General features: G+C 37.6%; 1 protein-coding gene and 1 long non-coding RNA gene across 2 annotated transcripts in view; both read left to right on the top strand.

Annotated features, from left to right (window-relative positions):
* LOC149789572 (uncharacterized) overlaps positions 1-20083 on the top strand; it is a 71224-nt gene that overhangs the window by 39306 nt on the left and 11835 nt on the right. The window lies entirely within an intron of this gene.
* Positions 287-19625, top strand: LOC149789573 (uncharacterized). The gene is made up of 7 exons (XR_016423677.1): positions 287-403; positions 16498-16624; positions 16963-17052; positions 17914-18110; positions 18609-18766; positions 18963-19069; positions 19518-19625. It is a non-coding gene; the product is annotated as an uncharacterized LOC149789573 (long non-coding RNA).

The raw sequence follows: 20083 nt of genomic DNA, 5'->3' as shown, positions 1-20083 counted from the left end.
TAAACAAAAACTTCCCTACATGTATCAACAGTTGTCACTTTATAGACAGAACCATGAAGATTTAGGACAGGATGTTAACAAATTAGGTATTCAAGTTAAAAAGAAAAAAATACCAAGTAAACTTACTACCAAAAAAATCAAACAATAACAGTGAATTTTAGTACATTCCCAGGAAACAGAATATATAATTTTTCTTGACTTGATCTGATACATCTTAAATCTATAGAAAATGATTCATATTGTATGACTAAAATATTATGTAAACAAAAATTCCATCACTTTTTTCAGATGCAACATGCATACCCCAACCCATCCTTCTTGATCATAAAGTATACTAGCATTCCACTATAAGATGGGGAGCTGTAGTTGCTCAGTGGTTAGCTTTCTGGACCTGTGAAATAAGGTAGGTTCAAATTCTGCCATCGGACCAACCTGGGTTAGCTACCATGGTGCGTCCTTGGGCAAGGCACTATACTTAAAGTGCCTTGGCACTAAATAACTTACTTGTGTTGCTTTACCATAAAAAGCCAAACCAAACACAAAACAACAACTTTAAAATATGAGTTGTGTCACTACTAAGTAAAGGAAAATCATACTGAAGAAATGTTTTTGTTAATACAATTTAATGGATCTAAAAATCTCTTTCTTCTGCAGGAGTTTAAAATGTTAAATTAAAAGGTCATGGCACACATCGCTTTGTTCGTACACATCAGGCTGCGTATCCCATATCCAGCTAAAATTTTCAGTAGAGTCTGAATAAAAAATATTTTAATCTGGATGATAATATTCTTTCTCCATTCATATATTACACCAGCAAGATTGATCCAGATAAGATTACATTTTACTATAACACTGATGATGAGTATGCCTCTTAACAACTGACAAATGTGGAGAGAATGGAGTTAAAATAAACTTTGATTTCTTTTCAGCCATAACACAAGATGATCATTTATTATGAAAAAACCTGAATAAAGTTGGAGTTCATAACCATGACAGTCTTGATATAATATAAATTCAATATATTATTGTTGTCTTGAGGTATAGTTCTGTATATTACAATCTCACACAAGATCAGGGTATATTTTAGTACCATACAGTTAATTCAGGATTGTATTAATACCTATTCTGGTGAATGAAAACTGAATAAGTTTTACTATTTTGGAACCAGTTGCAATAAAGTTCACTACACAAGAGAAAATATGACTTTACTGTAATATCTAAAATGTAAAATCTGCAAACAGAATACTTGCTTGACTTTACACTTCAACTATATCATAATATTTGTTTGAAATGAATTTATACAAATGGCATTAAATTGGGTTTCAGGCTGGTAATGACAATGGTCACACTGACTTAGACCCAGGGTGGGCAACCTTGTCACCAATTGCCACAAGTGGCAAATTGGCCATGTAAGTTTGGCTCAGTTGTGGCATCGTATGATGTTTTTCACTTCTCATTCGCCACACCTGTGGCTACATTGAAAAATAGTTTGCCCACCTCAGACTTAGACAACTAGTAAATTATGAAAGAAAAATGTCATTAAATTATGCTTTTCTGGATTGCTAGATTAATAAGTTATTGTTGACTTGAAGTTAGAATATTATGTCAGTGAAGATAACACTCACAGTGACTTTGACATTTTGAGCTTTTTGTGAAGACATTGGAATTATGTGTATGAAGTGCTAGATTAAGTGTGTGTGTGTGATTTGGATTTGTTACATTACAAAAAAATGTAATGTAATTTAAAAAATTACTAGTTTAAAAAAACCTCAATCATATCATGGATTAAGTAATGATTAAATTGTATTGCAAAGATCAAATCAGCAAGGATAACACTCACAATGACTTGGGTATTCTATATCCCTAAGAACATTTTTGGACCTATACTGTATAAGAAATTGAATCATGTATTGCAGCATAAGAAAAATTTCTCAGGCATGGAATTAGAGTCTTAAATACAGAAAATCAGTACATACAAAATAAACGTGTTGGTATGTGAAGATAACACTCACTTGACAATATAGCCAAGTTCTTATAACAAATGATATAACTATATGTAGTTTGCTTGTAAAATAAGTTAGGAATGAATATTAATTATATAATTTAGAATAGAGAAAAGCACATTAAATTCCATCAATAAATATTTTGTGCTTAAATAAAATCTTAAACAAAAATGTACAAGTCCAAAATATTTTGTTTTAGTGCTATGTCTTACTACCCAAATAACGGCCATGTATATGTGTTCCAGTGTCAATTGTCATCGGAATGAGTAGTCCAAGTTTCAGGAATAGCTCACACACTTGGCAGCCTATATCGACACTCTTCCACTAATTTATGTGTAATTAATATACTTACAGTGCTGTCTTTATCCTGGTGGAGTGAAAATATGACACTAGCAAATGGACACATTTTCATGTTCCATTGACATACATTTGAATTTGTTGCAATGCAACAGTAGTCGAGGTACGCCAAAGTTTGTTTAAGTAGGTTCATGTGGGGAATATGTTTCTTGAATGAAACGAAACATTGCTTACAGTTCCAATAGGCAAAACATATTTTTATTTGTTTCCTTAAAGAGTAATGTTTCAGCTTAACCCGATTTTGGCATTCCTGACTTTCATCGCTTTCCAGCCAACTGAAATGTGGACCAACAAAACTTGAAAACAGGTCTGGTTCTTTTGTGAGAATTTGAATTTATTAGAGAAAAGACATCAGGGTAAGTAAAGTCTGACAAAAACATTATAACTTTACTTTGTAGAAATGCATTGTTATTGGTTACCAGTTGTGTGTGATATTTCTGAAAGTTTGACTTTCATTACACTGTTAGTCGACATCAAAACGCTCCACACAGCACCCTTCGTTAGGCAGTAAGACCCATCAGCCCCCCAACAAATATATTGGGTGATGTGTCTTATGTTATCGGACTAGTCCAAAATATTGCTTAAAGTTTCTAAACTATATACAGAACAGTAAGAAACAACTTAAAGAAAATAAATAACTTTTAAAAAAGCTCATAGTAATTGCAATATTAGTTAGAAAGCTGCTGAGCTGTCTTCATACATGCAGCCCACAACACCTTATATACTTATGACATATTGCATAAAAACCCCAGCTTGTTAGAACCTTTAAACAAACATGGGACTTAGTATCGCAAAAGTACATTTAGTAAATCTGCACAATAATTATATTTAAAAAATTACCAACTTAATAGTTTACACATTAGTACCTAATGATTTTATAGCCAAGAAGAAAAAAGTTGATTTCTAGTGGTACATGCCATGTTTATTGCTGCTGCTCATAGCAAGAGTTCGAAACCTGTGTTAAGCTATGCACTTTTACAGTATGATCGAGATACACCACATGACAAGATTAGTCAGCATGTGTTTGTATCAAGTGAAATAAAACAGAGAAAATCAAAACTTAAACACAGTGACATACAGAAACTTAATATTGGTATAAACACATTGAGAGTAGTGAAGTGGGACGATATAGCATCATTGGGACTTACCATTAAAAACCACCCTGGGACGATATAGCGTCAATGGGAAATTTAACATTGTGGAAACCCCTGGGATGATATAGCGTCAGGGGGAATTTAACATGGGAATATGGGACTGTTTAGCGTCAAGGGGAATTGAATAGGGTGGGACTGTATAGCGTCAAAGCGAATTTAACATGGGCAAAAAAAAAAAAAAAAAAATCTTGGGCCTGTTGAGCGTCAAGGGGAAATGGAGCAGGGTCGGGACCCTATTTTAATAAGGTCCCGACCTGATGGGTCTATGGAAATGGAACAGGCGAAAATTCAAACAGGGAGGGGTCTCTATTTTTTATTTTTTTTTAAAAAAAAAAAAAAAAAAAAAAGGGTAGGCAGTGAAAGTCAAGATCTTTTCGAGACCTATGAGTGGCCCTGAAAAGGGCCTTTGGGTTTATGTTAATATGCCCTTAACATAAAGGGCATCTGTGACTTCTTCTTGTCCTTAGGCTTCGCCTGACTGCAGGACCATAGACTAAAACTCTTTTGAGACATCCTTGCCTCTCCACATAGATCCTACGTATCCATAGGCTGGTATCTGTCCTATGGACAACTGTCCACTTGGATCGGACGTACATCGGTATGTCTGTCCTGAACATCATCGAAGACACAAGCGTAGAAGATTGAACGTTGGTCCACATGTTGAGGTGCCGAGAACAGGTGAAGGAATGCAGTGAACTGCACTTATTTATAGGGAGAGGAAGGATTGAAACGGATTGAGTTCATTGACCAATCCAAACACGCGTTACAAAATTCAGTCAGCCCAAATCCAATCCGAAGAGAGCAGTCTGTGACGTCATGTGGTCTATATAGATTTGCTAGCACCTGTGTGCAGTCAATTCATGCGACAGTTTTTCAACATGACGGAAACTCAGAAAACGATAAATTGGGGTGCACCAGCTCTGGAGACTACCCAAGGGAAACCGGACTTACTTTCAGAAGAGGTGAATTGGGATTTTGTGGATTTTCTTACCTCGCAATAATTTGTTCCGGAACCTTCGTCACCTTCTCCTTCATTACCACACGTGGAGAAATTTAGACAGAGACAGAAGAAGAATTGGAGAAATTTATACAACAGCAAAAGGAAGCGGAACAAGCTTTTCTCCTACAGCAACAGCAGCAAAAAGAAGAGGTAAGAAAAAAACAAGAAGAAGAAGAAGCAGCAGCAAAGAAACAAGGGTGTGAAAATCAAATGGTCACGGTACTGTTAGACATTTTAGCGGAGTTAAGACGTCTGAAACAAATGTTATCAGACTTCTTTACTATGACCAAAGAGAATACGACCTTCCCGAGCTAAACACTCCAACCATGTGACAAAGCCTCCCGTGCCACCCTTAGTGATTTCAACCAAATCATCATCATCAACACTACGCAGTCCAGAAGTAGGCCTTGGCCGTGGCAAAGGCTTAAGGCAGTTAAAGTTGATTGCTTAAACTCACCCCTACACCAAAAAAGGCCCTTTTCAGGGCCACCCACGTCTATTGAAAAGAGATAGACTTTCAATTGCCAACATCCATTCAAACTAAAAAAAAACAACATTTTACCTCTATAGTACGTGTGTATGAGTGTGTGAGTGTAGGTTCTTATTTTAAAATCAAAACCCAAAGACACTTACCTTTTAATACCTAATTTATTCTTTTATAAATATTTACAATCCAATTCACAATTCACAACAGAGCACTTTAAAAAGTTCATAAACTTCTTCTGTCTCATTGTTCACTCTCTCTGTTTTTTGAATTTCTTCACCATCACAGTCTTTTCCTCCTATTCCTCCTCACTTTCTTCTCTTCTTTTCTTCTCCTGTTTCTTTTTCTTCACCTGTTTTCTTCCTCTTCTTCCTCTGAAGAATCCCTGTTCGATCTGGGTAGTCTCTTCCATCGTTGTGCTTGGTTTGAGAGTGAAATGAATAGTGAAAGGACAAGACACATACCCTTTTATATACGCTGGTCTGCTGTGACTATAAATTAGTCCATGGTGTTTAAACTTTAGTCATTTGACTTTTTGCTATCAAGATGAAACGATCCAATTCATTTGAGAAGAAAGAAGAAGAAAGTAAGAGGCAGAAACGTGCTTTATCGCCTCGTACCAGGGCTGAAGTCTTGGCACAAATTCATGCCAGTGATTTTGAAGAGGACATGAGTGAACCAGAATCCAAACCCTCTAAACAAACTTCACCACCCTTAGTCAACCCTGAAAAGTACTATTCCATTCAAGAGACGGAAAAGCATCCCTCTAGAAAATTTAGAACTACGGCTTACAAATACACGGTGAAGTTTAAAGATTTCAAGTCCGAAGTACTGTTAGAGAAAGCAGAAGGGTTCATCACCGAGATGTGGATCGAAATGCTCAGCATGTTTGGCCTCTCCACCCTGTCTGAGCGAAGGACAAGAACGAGTGCATTGTTCAACTTGTCTGCGCACGTTTGTCAGCCCTGCCTGTTACCAACAACATTTGAAGATGCAAGGTTCACAGAAGAAATGTGCTTGTCAGCTGCTGAGATTGTGCCCTACCTGTGGACAAGGCATACTTACCAATAATGCCAAGGCACACCTATGTCGAGGAAAGAAAAAATGTCACATTTGCTGCCACATCGTGGACTTGGAACACGAATGCTATGTGCAAAAATACCAACCCCAACCAGAGAAAGAGATCGGTCACAAGAAGAAAGGCAATTTCATCTTTTTCGATTTTGAATGCATGCAAGAGACTGGTATTCACATTCCTAATTTCTGCGTGGCTCATCGAGCGTGCGAGAAGTGCATTCAAGAACCTATTTTCAGTCATTGCCCTCACTGCAGCAAGATTTCTGGAGGATGTGAAAAAATCTTTCGAGGACTGAACACGCTAGCCGATTTCGCTCGATGGGTCTTACACCCCATCGACAAGACGTGGAGCCAAGAGGACATCGAACGTTACGGAGATTGTCATCGTCATGCCACAGTGATGGCTCACAATTTCTCCGGATACGATGGACAGTTTCTTCACAGATACTATACAGAACATGGCACCGAACGTCCTAAAGTCACTTTGAACGGAGCCAAAATCATTTTCATGCAAGTGGGTTACTTAGCCATGCTTTTGAGTCGAATGCCTAAAACGTTTGGAATGACAGAAATGGCTAAAGGGTGCTTTCCACACCTTTTCAATACGGAAGCCAATCAACACACCGTTCTACCCCATTTGCCTGAGGCTCACTATTACGACCCTGACAACATGCGTACCGAACAACGAGAAGCTTTCTACGCTTGGTACCAGGTTCACGCCTCTGACCCTTTCGACTTTCAGGAAGAAATGCTAAAGTATTGTCGTTCCGACGTGGACATTTTACGGCGTTGCTGTGGAAAATTTCGAGAACTGTTCATGGAACACGGAGGGGTCGATCCTTGAAAGAAGCTTGCACCATTGCCAAAGCATGTTCCTTAGTGTACCGGCAACGTTTCATGCCTGAAAACACCGTGGCTGTCATCAGTCCTCAAATAACCAACTATGTCAAACGTCAATACTCGGTCAAAGCCCTGTGCTGGTTACATTACTTGTGCGACAAGGAAAACAAATGGATTCAGCATGCCCGCAATGGAGGGGGTGAAAAGACCATCAGAATGCATTCGGTCGATGGTTGGGACTTAGAAAACCCCAAGATTGTGTACGAGTTTAAAGGTTGCTTATTTCATGGATGCCCCATCTGTTACCCTGACCGTGGCACTAAAAATCAGTTTTTACAATGAACCATGGAAGACTTGTACCAGGCCACATGTCAGCGACGCCTAAAGTTAGAACAGGAAGGATACTAAGTGGTGGAAATGTGGGAACACGAGTACGATCACCGTTTGAAAACCGATCCCGAGTTTAAACGCCTCATGGAAAGTTACCAGTTCATGGACCCTCTGAACCCGAGGGATAGTTTGTACGGAGGAAGGACCAATGCCACCAGTTTGCTGTACCAAGCCGACGAAGAGAAAGGAGAAGAAATCAAATACTTGGACATGTGTTCACTGTATCCCTACGTGTGCAAATATTGTCGCTTTCCTGCAGGGCACCCACAATTGTTGACGGAACACATCAACCTGAAAAACATTCGACAATACGAAGGCTTGATCAAAGGTAAAGTTTTGGCTCCCACTGACTTGTACCATCCCGTTCTACCTCACCATTGTCAAGACAAACTGATGTTTCCTTTGTGCCATACTTGTGCTGAAACGTGCAACCAAGACCAGCCTTGTCAGCACACCCAGGAAGAACGGGCCTTGACGGGGACGTGGGTCAGCGTATAATTGTTCAAAGCTCTGGACATGGGATACCAACTGTTAGAAGTGTACGAAATTTGTCACTTTCCCAAGACAGAACAATACAACAAGGGTGACCCCACTCAGAAAGGTATTTTGGCAGACTACGTGGATGCCTTTATGAAACTAAAGCAAGAAGCCAGTGGTTATCCGTCCTGGTGTCACACTCCTGAAGACCAAAAGACATTCAAAGAGAAATACTGGGCACAAGAAGGCATTACTTTAGATCACATCGAGAAAAACGAAGGCAGGCGATGGTGTGCCAAAGTGATGTTAAATTGCTTGTGGGGTAAAATGGCACAACGACCATGTTTACCCAAGACGGAATATTTGACAGAACCTTCCTGCTACTTCCAGATGATTCACAACAAAACTAAATTCATCAAACACGTGGACGTCGTTCGCGAAGATTTGATCTTAGTCAATTACGAAGAAGATCTGGACTTTGTAGAAGCCGATCCTTTTGGAAATGTCATCATTGCAGCTTACGTGACAGCTCATGCTCGCTTAAAACTGTACGTAGTTTTAGAACTGTTAGGGGAATGCGTCCTGTACTTTGACACGGACAGTTGCATCTTCATCGATCACCCGAGTCAACAGCACCCTAACATCGAAGGAGACCGTTTAGGAGCCTGGACAGACGAGCATTCTGACGACAAGATTCTAAGTTTCGCCAGTGGCGGTCTTAAAAATTACGGCTACGAATACCGGGACAAATAAGGAGAAGTGCACACGAAGTGTAAAGTGAAAGGATTGACTCTGAATTATCGTACCAGTCGAGTGGTGAACTTTGGCGTATTGAAAGAAGCTTTGCAGTCTAGAGAAGATGAACACTTTAAAGTGACCACCTATCAACCGAACAAGATTGTACGTTTACCCACTCACCACATCGTCAGTCGACCCTTGGAAAAAGTCTGTCAAATCGTGTATCAGAAGCGAGTGCGGCTTCCCAATCACTTTACATTGCCATATGGACATGTCGGTATAAAACATTGGTTGTAAGTGGATAGCCACTCACCAGAAGCATGACTACGCCACAGCAAGAATCAAGTGAGAAACCTGATGAGAACTCCAAGTTCAAACCCTACCATTTTCCAGTCTTCTTACCTGACTATTGTGATTGTGCCCGTCGATTGGACACGTTTCAAAAATAGTTTACGGATAGGGAAGGATTACCTTCTTCGCATGTTTTAGCTAGAACAGGATTTGTCTACTTGGGACCTGAGTCAGGATTGGGATACGAAGTACAGTGTTTCGCTTGTGGACTGAAGTTATGAATGGATCTATGTATCTATAAAGGTTCAGCTATTCTGGAACACACTCGATGGTCTTTGCACTGCCCTTACCTTTCTATGGCCTTTCCACCCATTACACTACTGTACAATTATGACGGTACCTTAGAGACAGTACCTTCCAAAACTAGATTTAAAAAAGGAACAATGTACAAGCTTGAGATTGCATTGTGACTAATATAAAAAGGGGCTATGGTCAAGATCGATAGTTCATTGTGACTACCAAGACCAAGCGAACAAGATGAATACTTTCAGAGAAACAAAACAAGTTCAGGAAGGCACAATTCAAGTTTGGGGCTTCTGAAGTGGAATGTGATGGTGAGCCTTGCGATGGGAACGATGCTGTACGCTGTGACCTTAGCGATGCCGTAAAGCATCATGAGAACTTTGTTCTCACTACCCCTCTCATGGAAAGTGATGCTGTGCATGTCAAACCTGAGGGATGCGAAAGTGATGCTGCTCGTCTTCTTGGACACTTTACTGGGTTTCATTTTAAATGTGGATGTTCACCTTCACGTCTACCCCCCTACGGATGTCATCCAGCCCTGAGCAAACTCCTGTCCATGTCACCCAACCCTCATCGAAACGAACCTGTGAAAGACGAATATTCGTTCCCTGTGTGTTTGTCGGAGTACTGCGACTTTGAAAATCGTCTTCAATCGTTCAAAGGAAAATGGCCTAAGTATCTGGGAGGACCGATCCCCAAAGAATTAGCCAGAGCCAGATTTTTCTACTTGGACGAAGGGGATAAAGTCAAGTGCTTCAGTTGTGGTGTGTCACTTCACCACTGGGAACCACAAGATTCGGCCTATCTAGAACATGCTTGTTGGTCACCGAATTGTCATTACTTACCCTTAGTGGGACCGAGACATTGAAGTAACTTGCCATGTCGTTGAAGAAGAAACCATTTTAGTCTTAGGGGATGTTTTCCTTCACGTCCGCGCTTTAACTATAAGAACCCACAGTATTCGTCATTCAGACCGTGTGCTCGACGAGAGAATCTAATCCGAAACCGGCTAAGCAATGAAATTATCTAAATTACACTAATAAATACTTACATAAAATATATATATATCAAATTTGGACCAATGGCGAAGACAAGGATTCGGTCTCCCCGAACTCTCCATTTATGAGAGGCGAGTGTGATCGATGAGGGAATCTAATCCGAATCTAGCCAAAAGTATTACAAAATAAATACACTCACAAAACAAGTACCAAATTCTGAACAACAGAAAAACTCATTTTATCAAAACTAGCCCACTGACTGATAAAACTCTACAAACAAATATCATTAAATTAAAAAACACCTAGTTCAAATACCAGGAAGAAATATACAGGGGGTGGGTGGTGGGAAAAACAAAACAAACCTTCTCCACTTCTAACTTAATACTCACCTAACACCCTAACTAACAGCTCCAAAAGTCTATCTTCTACATAGGTGACAGCTAAGACAAAAACTAGGTATAACCATATAGTCCCAAAATAGAACGTATAAGGTGGTCGCAAGAATAGACCATCAGGGATCCCCCGTATTAACACCCTAAACTTACACATATAAGGTAGTCAAAAAACCCAACGACTATCGGGCCCGGCGGCACAATGCTGCAAATATAACAAATATATAGAATACCACCCCAAAAATTACTTGCATAAGGTAGTCAAAAAAACCCAATGACTATCAGGGCCAGCAGCACAAGGCTGCAACCAAAATTTACAACTAGATAATTAGGACCCAAAAACAATTACTCACTAAGATGGAAAAAACACCAACTCCATCCAGGGCCAGCAGCACAAGGCTGCAAAACCAATCGACAAATGCTGTCACCTAAAAGCTAACATCGACCTCAATAGACTCTATCTCTCTTAAAAACAGCACAGAGTTTTTATGATTCAAAATTCCAAAGACGGAAATGTAGAACAAAAATACCCTGGATCGGAAAAACCCTGCTAACCTGTGGCAAGACAACTCCGCCCGAGCCTGACCACTTTCGCCCTTTGCGACGGACAGACATCAAAACACATACGTACAGTGCACGCATCATAAATTAAAAATACGGACTAGATCGGGTCCAATCCCATTAGTCGCTAATCAATGCAAATGAATGACAGAGTGTGTGCTGGGTCCAATCCCACTCAAACAAAACATAGGCCTTACAATCAGATCGATGTGTACACAAAAGTACCTTGACCTGACGGCCCAATCAATTAGTGTTCTGTGAACACAGAAATGCCTGGAGGAAGTGGCTCCATTCCTTCCTCCAAGGAGTAATCAGTTAGGTGCCTGTGGCATCATAAACCAGTGGTACATGCTCAATGCGAAGCGCACGCCACTATAATTCAACTCAACAACAACAACAGTCGTTCAGACCATTCCACGTAATAAACAAAGAAGATGGAGGTGACAAAATTATTCAATCTATTAAGAGATATCTATTTTTGGATAATGGATGTTGAATATGTTGTAGGAAGAATAGAAAAGGAATGGAGTGATGGAAATAGGCAAGACTTGTTAACTATTCAAGTCAAAGGACTAAAGGTGGCCGGAGATCTCATCGCAGGGATGATAGAAGAAGAAGTCAACAAGTCAAGAGGATTTACTGACCCACCTTATGTCAGAGTGGGAAGTTTGAAGGAAGCACTGGACCATGTCATCCAAGTCGGGTGCTTCCTGGAAAAAGTATTGTATTGGATGGAGTGGCGATACGTAAAATGGGGGTTCGACCAGTTGACAAAAATGGAAGAAGTAATGAGGAAAGTGCTGACGGAAGAGGTAAAGAACATCAAAGAAAGGTGGTCTAAGGAAAGAAAAGAAGAAGAAAATAGAAAGAGAAAAGAAAGCTTTGAGAAACTCAACAATAACTGGATAAGAATACAGGAGAAATTCCGAGTGATAGGTCATCCTGACTGGATGCCTGAGTCAGAAATAAAGAAGAAGATGACAGGAATATTGGTAAAAGTTAGAAGATGGTTGAAGAAGTGGAAGAGTTAGAAGAAGAAGAAACCCAAAGGCCCTTTTCAGGGCCACTCATAGGTCTCGAAAAGATCTTGACTTTCATTGCCTACCCTTTTTTTTTTTGTTTTAAAAAAAATAAAAAATAGAGACCCCTCCCTGTTTCAATTTTCGCCTGTTCCATTTCCATAGACCCGTCAGGTCAGGACCTTATTAAAATAGGGTCCTGACCCTGTTCCATTTCCCCTTGATGCTCAACAGGCCCAAGATTTTTTTTTTTTTTTTTCCCATGTTAAATTCCCCTTGACGCTATACAGTCCCACCCTGTTCAATTCCCCTTGACGCTAAACAGTCCCATATTCCCATGTTAAATTCCCCTTGACGCTATATCGTCCCAGGGGTTTCCATAATGTTAAATTTCCCATTGACGCTATATCGTCCCAGGGTGGTTTTTAATGGTAAGTCCCATTGACGCTATATCATCCCACTTCACTACTATTGAGTATATATTTATAAATCTGAAATGGTTAATTAAAAATAGTTATTAGTCAAATTATCAAGGATGCCAGTTACTAGCTTTGATACTCTGGTTTTGTTAACTGAAAACATGTAGACTCAAGCCACATCTATAATGATAATTTCTGGCACTTTCAAGGCTGATATAACCCTTTCATTAAAACCTGCAAAAATTTTTGACAATTTTATCTGCACACATTGCTGGACATTTTATACACATCTGACTTGCCAGTATTTCTCCCAGCCATTGAGCTACCATTGGCAGAAGAGATCTTTTTGCGAAAAATATTTCCAAATCAAATCCTGTTTGGTTACTTGTAAATCGACATGGAATAGCACAACCCTAGCACAAATATTACTATCCCTACTTTGTGGAGACATTGAGGATATGACATTGTAGCTACTCAACCTTCTTTCCTATGACCATTTTGAATTTTGCGCTAGATATGGCTGTTACCAAATACCGGTGTCTAAACAGTACATAGGTGCTTTCTGGAAAGATTTGCATGCAGTAAGATTGCACATCAGATCCACAATATTTCCATCAATATCAACACAGATTGGTGGGGGGCCATTGAAATTGTTTCTACATATTTAAACAGGTTTTCAATGAATTGTTGCTTTTTGTTTTTATTAGCAGGTATTTATACATTTATAAAATGAGTGTCCTCTATCACAATATGTATCAATCTTCCTGCACAAACGTTTCGTTTGTTTTTTTGCTCCCAAGTTACTCCCATTTTATTCTTGATAAAAGTAGCTACCCCTCCCCTTACATCTCCTTATAATCATTCACAATTATAACCCCATTTAATTTTTCCTCACATGAAGTTATTAGTTCTTTAGTCAACTTATTATGTGTTTCTTGTATGAAAATCATATCATAATTTGTCTTGTTGTTTAGTTTAATTATTTTTTCCCTATTTATTCAGTTTAAATTTGCTGAGGCTATATGGAAGTTTTTTATATCCATTTTCGCCTCTCCACCAGGTTGTCGCATTTTTGGTTATACATTAAGTATGATTAGTTTTAATTTAGAATTGAAATATCACCTAGGGGATCAAATAGTAATTTATTAGTCAACATGTAGACCCACTCCATGACCTTCTTGAATCTGTAACCCAGAAATTCCGATTAACTATGCATCTTTTAGAATCATACAATACATTATATAAAATATGGTAATGTATACCTTAAAACAATACTGCATTTTAATCCAAGTTTCCAATTTTGCAAGAAGTTGTCCCGCACATGCAAAATCATCTGCTACCCAATATGTAAACTTGTCGCCAGAACATAAATTCTCAAAAAATTCCCCAGCGTATAGTCTGTTTCTAAATTCTTTAGTAATTTTCCCCCATCAACAAGACGCAAACACATTGCATCCTATTTCATTGTTGTTTCTCTTCCACATAATAGCTTATTTTTTATAAAATGTTAAACTTTACTAATCTTTTTTCAAGATCACTTTAGTTTGCAAAAATATATCTTGTCATTTATTGGCATTCTACATTGAATTTTGTAAACTAGCTATAAACCTGACCTAATTACTCAACTTAACTGCTGACAGAAACAGTCTACAGTAAATGTATTTCATTTCTATAGCTCGATGGATAAACATTACATCTTTTCAAAGCTGTGCACAGAATAGGCCGACATATAACGAGTCAGGAAAACATGGGGGTGGTATCCCCTGTGTCCAAAATTAATATCATTTTAAATAGAATATTCTAGTGACAGTTGCCTCTTTTCAAATGGTAAGCATTGCTTTATTTTATTTTCGTCAATCTGTCAAATTCGGTATGCATTTTGCTTTAATATTTGAGATGGAAACCTTAGGTGCATAGAAATGTCAGACAGCATTGTACATCATGGATGGTGTCCAACATACTTTTATGATCAGAAAACAAAATCCCATTGTTTTAGTTATGGCCACTGATTTTAAAAATATTCATCCAAGCTAAATATAATAATAATAATAATGAGGACTTTGTATAGTGCCTAATCTTTAGAAGTTCTAAGCGCTTTGCAACATTCGACAACATAAAAACATACACAATGATATGATTACAAAAACAAACACCATGAAATTAGAAAACATAAAAAACATGCTGAGAATATTTAAGGTAGTTAACATTATTAAGTCTTTAAGTTTGTTTTTGCAATCAGAATAAGTAGTTTTGTGAGCACTCTTGAATGGGATCACTGAGTCTTTGTGTCTAAATTCAGTGGGCAATTCATTCCATGTTGCTGGGCCCTGGTATGCAAAAGAATGCTGTCCATATGACTTTGTTTTCATAGTGAGAATAATGAGTATATGATTGTCGGAAGAGGAGCGTAAGTATCTTGCTGGTGTGTACACATAGGTGAGGTCGGATAGGTATGTTGGACCAGAGTCTGTCAGTGAAACGTAGCACAGAGAACACATTTTGTGTTTGATTCTGGATCGAATGGATAGCCAGTGTTGGGTACAGAGCAGTGGGGAGGTGTGCTCTGATTGTGGTACTCTAAGTATGATCCAAGCAGCTATGTTTTGAACTTTTTGAAGTCTCTGCAGTAGATATTAAGATGAACCAGACAGAATTGAGTTTCCATAGTCCAGTCTTGAAAGTAGTAATGAACACACAAGTGTTTTAGTGGCATCAACTGAAAGATATCTGAGAATGGAGCTGATGCGTCTCAGCTGAAGATATGCAGCCTTGCATATGTTCATGACATGTTGGTGCAATGTGAGAGTACTGTCCAGAGTAACACCTAGGTTTTGTACTGATTGTGTGAATTTAATATTGATGTTGCTGATATTTATTGTGTGAGGTAAAGGATGTGAATGAGAAAGTCTTTGTGTTGTGATCAGAATGGCATCAGTTTTATCATCATTCATCTGCAGCTTTTTACAAGTCATCCATGATTTCACATCAGAAATGCACATCTCTACACCTTGGATGGTAGCATCAACTTCATTTGGGTGGATAGATTTGTATATTTGGGTGTCATCAGTGTACAATTGGTGAGACACTGGATGATGATCTATGACACTTGAGAGCAGCTGAGTGTACATAATGTAAAGAACAGGTCTAAGAACAGACCCCTGTGGAACACCACAACATAGATCAGCTGGGCTGGAGTGTAATCTATTTGCAGACACAATTTGTGTCCTGTGGCAAGGGCGATATGCAGATTGTACATTGCTAAAGAGACTGTTTGAATTCAGACATGATACAAGCTGGGATCGAACAACCTTTTCTAAGATTTTTTTTATGAATTGGAGATTAGAAACCGGGCAGTAGTTCTTTAAATCATTATGGTGTAGTGTTAGTTTCTTCAGCAGAGGTTTTACAATGGGAGTTTTGAAAAATGATGGAAATTATGCTGATGAGAGAGAGGTATTAATAACGTCAGTTAGTGAAGGCAATACTGGATCTAAGCACTGAAGCAGCAGTAATGTTGGAATTGGATCAAGTTCACATGACTTTGGTGCACTCTAGGATGATTACTTAAGAATGCATTTATTGGTGGTGAGAGACTAAATACATGACTTGATACTTATGTTTAGCATTAATTGGAAAGCTGAAGATTAGTAATCTTTTGACATACATATCTTAATTGTACCATTTAATTTGCAAAATTCAATGCAATTTGCATTGGTAAAATGTGTAGCACAGGAAAAGTCATTATGAATCAGAAATAAATCATGTCTTTGTTTTGTCTGGAGCTTGACTAATTTATTGCACATTTCTGTACACTATTTTGTCTTTGATCCAGGATTATTCACTGCATTCGGATGCATTTCATGGTGAAAATTCACCAGCTGGATTTAAAAGTGGTGAATATTGCTAGCGAGTGTTCTGCAAACCCTGTATGTCACAAGGAGTCAGTGTATTCAAGGACTCATACAGTATTTACAGATTCTCATTGATATTTCAGATGAAAATGAAGAACTGAAAAAAAGATGAAAATCTCAAGTGGAAACCTTTCTGGTCAGCCATCTCATCCAAAACCTCCTGAAATGGAGATTATTTTGCAGACTCCAAGATTTCCTCTTATCCTGCTGGTATGTTTTATTTAGTTTATCTGGTCTTTTTTCATCAATTGCTTTTATACCATACCACAATTGGAAATTCCTGATCAAAAGTATGTATAAATTTCATCATTTTTCTGTCTGTTTAATAAGATGTGTTTAAGAGTACTTACTTACTCATGATGCTGTATATATGAGATTAGATGTTTTGTTAAAAAAGAATGCATTTTGTGATATATTGTATCACTGCCTTATATACAGTGGTCATTGCAACCAGTATGCATTTTATTTACATGCCAAACAATCCAGTCAGATTTCTTTGTTTCTTTTTTACTGCAATTAAGGACTAGTGATTATTTTTATACATTTAGCTGCATCCAGAAGGACAACACCATCACCATCCCCATCCACTCTGGAGTGGAGAATATAAAGATTTCTCTCTGCCAGTTCCTCTGCAAGTAGTAAGTATTGAGGATGGAAAAAAATGTACATTATAGAATAATGAAACAAATACTACAGGTGTTGACTTTTATATAATCTCTTATTTCATTTACAGCTCGCTAAGTACGAGTAAGTCAATTATACACTGTATTCATAAATTTAATTCTCATCTAAGGTAGTAGAACTGTTTTATGTTTGACAAAATGTTGGGTAATTTGTGGCAGTACACTAAAAACACATTTTGTAGCATTTAAAAATGCTTATGTTCAATGCACGTAAAACTCATTGGTTTGTTGTCACTTCAGTTGATAATAGTTTTGTCATCTTGTAGACATTTTGAATGTTAGTGTTCAATGCTAAGGTCATATACATTGAGTCAACATCAAAATTTGTTTGGAAAATGGAAGATTATGACATGAAAGCACAAGCTCTTGTAGCTTAGATACTGTTATTTCAGAACATTGTGAGATGTTAATTAATTAAATTATAGGTCATAAAACATACTGTTCAAGACTTATTTGTGCAAATAAACAATGAATTGTTTTTCATTGATGTGTCGACTGTTCATCATTCCATTGGTTTTTTTTATTTTCCTTTCTTATGTATACCATTGTTTTCTGTAAGTCAGACGCCTAAACCATCTACATTGAATGCAGACTTTACAGACACCAGCAGTGAAACAACATATCCAGGGAATAAAAACATAAAGGATTATAGGGAAAAGTTTTATTTATTTTCAAATAAACTGTACAAAAACCATGTATTTCATTCCATAAATATTTTTCATTGTTAAACCCATGTTCACTGTACAGGTCTTTATAAGGAGTTTATAATAATGATCTTGATCTTTCAAAACTAATTTCATCACAAATCTCTTACAGATTTCCAGTTCAATGTACTTATGAAACTGGACACAAATGTTGAGAATTTGTTGGAGCAGCTGGCCCTCCAAGTTCATACACAAGGCCCAGACACAGAATATAGAGAAGAAATTCTTGCAATGCCATGTGATTCAGTGGAGGAACTAGAGGGCCTTTGCCAGAGGTTGGAGGAGAATCCCAAACTCTCCAAGAAGATGGTAAATTGGGGCCTTATTTTCTATTTAAAAAAACTGTTATAACCTTTATTTGCTGTTGTGAACCTCAATATGCATTATGCAAGTTCTGCGGTGCCTGTATAATTATTTTTGGGGGTGGGGTGAACATGTAGTGGTCAGCTGTTTTGTCTTATGGATGTAGGCCAAAACATGTTTAGAGATGAACATGTAACAGGTATTTTACTACATGCACTATTACATATTATGTGGCTATTTTAATTCAATCCTTGAGTGAATGTCATTTATGAAGTTAATAGATTCACGGTGGTTAATTTGGTTTATAATTGCTGTTAGTACATTGTGTTGCATAGTTAATGTTATCAAATTTTTTTCAAGTTAGAGAAAATAAATTTGCTTGCAAAACCATGGCAAAAAATAACCATATACAAGCATATTTTGTTACATCGATCATGAAATACTACTAATAATAATAATATCAAAATCAAAAAATAGTAATATTATTATTATTATTATTTTCAGATATGCTACTTGAGCTCCCTTGGCAGGTTTACAATTGGGGATAGTGTCTGCAGGATGATGAAAAAGTTTGGAACAAAAAGACTGGCCAGAGTATAGTCCAAAGGGACGTAAAGGGAAAAAAGCATTTCAAGAGCTTGTGATATGTCAGGTTTTGATAAGTAAGTATGGCTTGATTTAAATTGTGTTTTTCATGTGACTTGCCAGAGATTTTTAAATGAATTGATAAAGTAACTTGAGACCACATTTCAAAGTACATGTTTTAAAAATATTCCATTGATTATTGCTGGCATTTAGAAAAATGCAATGCATCCTTTGTTGTGAAACTTATTTTAAAACATCGTATTACTCTTGCAGAAGCCTGTTTGAAAAATAATGGCAAAGCAAAGGCAAATGGAATGGAAGAGGCCATATCAGAGACCCTTAAATATGCACCCAACCAACGCAGAATGATAAAAAACAAGGTAATCCAAATGACTCTTATTTCATCAATACTGGATTCAATTTCGTCTTTTAAAGCATAGTATTTGCAAAGCAGATGCATTTCTAAACTGATAACAAAATCAGCTTATCCTATTGCCCAGGACTATCAGAGCTAGAGTACAGCTAACTACAATATACATACATCTTGTCTGATCGGACAAGTTGGTCCATTTGGAATTTTTATTCACATGAAATGTTTGGACAAAATAAATTCATCTTTGCGCAAATTGATTGCACTATCCACTTGCCAGAAATGACAAGTGCAAAGTTATCTTGTATCTTGGCTTAACGATATTAAGGGAAGCACAAGTGCAGTGAAGAAAATTTCATACATTTTTATAATGCTGATTAACATGACTTCTGCATATATAAGTAGTGCTGAGGTGATAAGACTTTATTTAAGCATGACAATTTTGTTTTAATTTGCAGGTGCCTGAGCAGAAGTAATAGATAAACTTTACAGTGGAGTTGGAGACTGATTCTGATTCATAATCTTAATTAAATCTAGAAAATAAACATTAAAGTCATATTAAAATATCTGTTGTATTGTTTCCTTCTTTCATTTTTCTCTTAAAAACAAATGTCTGAACCTTTAGTCTGTAAATTCAGTGGATTCCTTATCAGCCCATCTACTTTTACCTTACACCATGCTACTTCTAAAAAAAAATGAATTATCCCCATTGGGGTAGGTCTTCCCAACCCCTCACCCTACTTTGTCAACTTACCTGCCACATTTAAATCTAATGGAAGGCCCTGCTGTAAAGCCTGTTAGTAAAACTACCCAACAAGAGGATTTCATACATTTGCAACTCCTAGATGGATGGTAATGTTTTCATTTTTGTAATGTAGATTTGGACATTCTTGCCACCAGTATGGAATATGTGTTTCAGAAACACAAGCAGCATTCATCAGATTTGCATATAGGTTTTATATGTTGTGAGTATGTTGTAGGAAGTTTGTTTTAATAACATTATACAGCATTCTAGCAAGTTCAC

This window comes from Sinohyriopsis cumingii, chromosome 10 (assembly GCF_028554795.1).
Source record: "Sinohyriopsis cumingii isolate HCF-2022 chromosome 10, ASM2855479v2, whole genome shotgun sequence".
In the NCBI taxonomy this organism is placed as follows: Eukaryota; Metazoa; Mollusca; class Bivalvia; order Unionida; family Unionidae; genus Sinohyriopsis; species Sinohyriopsis cumingii.
The sequence above is the reverse complement of the archived record's forward strand: the minus strand, read 5'-3'. Positions and strand labels throughout refer to the sequence as shown.